Raw genomic sequence first — 2359 nt, 5'->3', positions numbered from 1 at the left:
TATACATTTATATATATTAATATATATAGCGCGAGTTCGTGATCTTTGATCATAAAAACTGAAAAACAATAAAAACACAGAATTTCATAAATAACATTATCAAGAAAAAATAATATTAATTATAAATGAAAACAGTGAAATATCGGGTGCGTTTTACTTACCCGAAAATACGTTTGTTTGTTTGTTTTTTAAAATCAATTTGCATCGTGCAAGCGTATAAAATTCTTTGCGTTGATTGTAAACATCAGCGGTAAATTAATAAATATAACTTCTTGTGTTGTTGTATATTGTGTCAACAAAGAAACAAAATAACAAAGGAAAGAAAGAAAGATTGAGAAAGAGAGAGCGAGAAAGATTAATAACAGTGAAAACACGTGTGTATTGTAATTATTCGTGTTTCAATCCAAGTTTGATCCGTACGATAGGAGTAGCACCAAGTATTGGTGTATAGTTAAAACAGAGTTATAGAAGTAAACGAAACCAATCGCTCGGCTTCCAGCCAACCAACCAGCCAGCCAACCAACTCGCAAGCAACCAGCAAGCCAGCCAACCAGCCAGCCAGTCAACAGTACGGTCGAAACTTTCACAGATGCGGGGTTTTACTTATGCTTACTATATTACCAGTTGGATTCACTCCTCCTATGTAGTAGTACTAGTGGTAGTAGTAGTAATAATAGTAATAATAATAATGATAATACTTTTTTTTATTTCCACTCTACTCACCCACGTTCTAAGTAGTGATATAAAGCATGTTTGTTTTAAAATGATATTTTTCTCCCTCAATCGATTTACTACTGTCATTCCTAGGATATTGGTTCATTCATTCTGCTGTCGTTTTTATTATTGATGGTGATGGTGATGTTGATGGTGATGGTGATGGTGATGGATGTTTGGGTGCAGTATTAATGTTGTTTTTGTTTACACTTGGGTCAGTTCAAATCCCACGATCCATATGAATTCGATGCATTCCCAACAGTCACCATCTCGCCTCAGCTGGTAGAATCCTTATCTTGTCGGATAAAATGTTTAGTGGCATTTCTTCCGATTTTACGTTCTGAGTTCAAATTCCGTCGAGGTCGACTTTGCATTTCATCCTTTCGGGGGTTGATAAATTAAGTACCAGTTGCATACTGGGGTCGATGTACTTGACTTGACCCCTCCTCTAATATTTCAGGCCTTGTACCTATAGCAGAAAGGAAGATCATATTTATTACTAAAGCTGGCAGAATGGTTACACTATGTCGGACAAAATGCTTACTGGTATTTCGCTCGTCTTCATGTTCTGAGATCGAATTCCACCGAAGTTGACTTTGCCATTCACCATTTCGGGGTCGATAAAATAAGTACCAGTTGAACCATAGGATCAATGTAATCGAGCAGACACCCACCTGCAATCTTCGGGCCTTGTGCCTATAAGAGAAAGCCTTAGTAAAAAAAGCCGGCGAGCTGGCAGAAACGTTAGGACGCCGGGCAAAATACTTAGCGGCATTTCGTCTGCTAAGCATTTCGCCTGTCTCAACGTTCTGAGTTCAAATTCCGCCGAGGTCGACTTTGCCTTTCATCCTTTCCAGGTCGATAAATTAAGTATCAGTTGCATACTGGGGTCGATCTAATCGACTGGCCCCCTCCCCAAAAATTTAAGGCCTTGTGCCTCGAGTAGAAAAGAAACCATTATTAAAATGGCGAGCTGGCACCTTAAAAATGCTAAGCGGCATTTCGTCCATCCTTACGCTCTGAGTTCAAATTCCGCCGAAGTGAACTTTCCTTTCATTCTTTCGGGGTCGTTAAGATATGTATCGTTTGAGATCTGGGGCGGATGTAATCGACTTACCCCCTCAACCAAATCGCTGACCCCGTGCCAAAATTGGAAATCATTATTATTATTATCAATATTTAAACAATTTTTCCAGTTACGTAGAATCGCACCAGTGAGTGTCTTTTCCTTTATATTATGCGATGCATGTGTTGATGGAAAATTAGCTACGATTTCTAGCACCCTGAGCGACCACATAGAAGCTCCCGCTGCTGTGCAGTATAGTCTAAGAGGGTATAGGGTAAGCTTTTAGCATATTTCTTGCATGTTGTACTGGTTGTAAAATGGTTACCCAAGTACTTGTAACTGTTGTTATAATTCCAGGCCAAAACTGGTTGAACAAACTTATGATCGAAAGCCCTCCTTCTAAGACCACCTCCACCTTCTCTATGCACAAGAACCCCAGGTGGAACTCGTTATCCAACGTAGTTTATTTTAATTCGTCAGTGGGAATCAGTTTACTTATCTGTTTTAATCTTTTTAATTTATTTCACTCAGTGGATTGCGGCCATGCTGGGGTACTGCCTTGAACGGTTAATCGAACAA

At 39.1% G+C, this 2359-nt stretch overlaps 1 protein-coding gene across 2 annotated transcripts in view; it reads right to left on the bottom strand.

Annotated features, from left to right (window-relative positions):
- LOC106872763 (FMRFamide receptor) overlaps window positions 1–561 on the bottom strand; it is a 285188-nt gene extending 284627 nt beyond the window's left edge. For both annotated transcript variants that reach the window (XM_014919858.2, XM_052967526.1), the window contains exon 1: window positions 162–561. The gene's annotated coding sequence lies outside the window, so the exon portion shown is untranslated. The remainder of the gene's footprint in view (window positions 1–161) is intronic.
- Window positions 562–2359: the final 1798 nt, after the last annotated feature.

The sequence above is a fragment of the Octopus bimaculoides genome, chromosome 4 (assembly GCF_001194135.2).
Source record: "Octopus bimaculoides isolate UCB-OBI-ISO-001 chromosome 4, ASM119413v2, whole genome shotgun sequence".
In the NCBI taxonomy this organism is placed as follows: Eukaryota; Metazoa; Mollusca; class Cephalopoda; order Octopoda; family Octopodidae; genus Octopus; species Octopus bimaculoides.
Note: the sequence above shows the minus strand (reverse complement) of the source record. Positions and strands in the feature narration are given on the sequence as shown.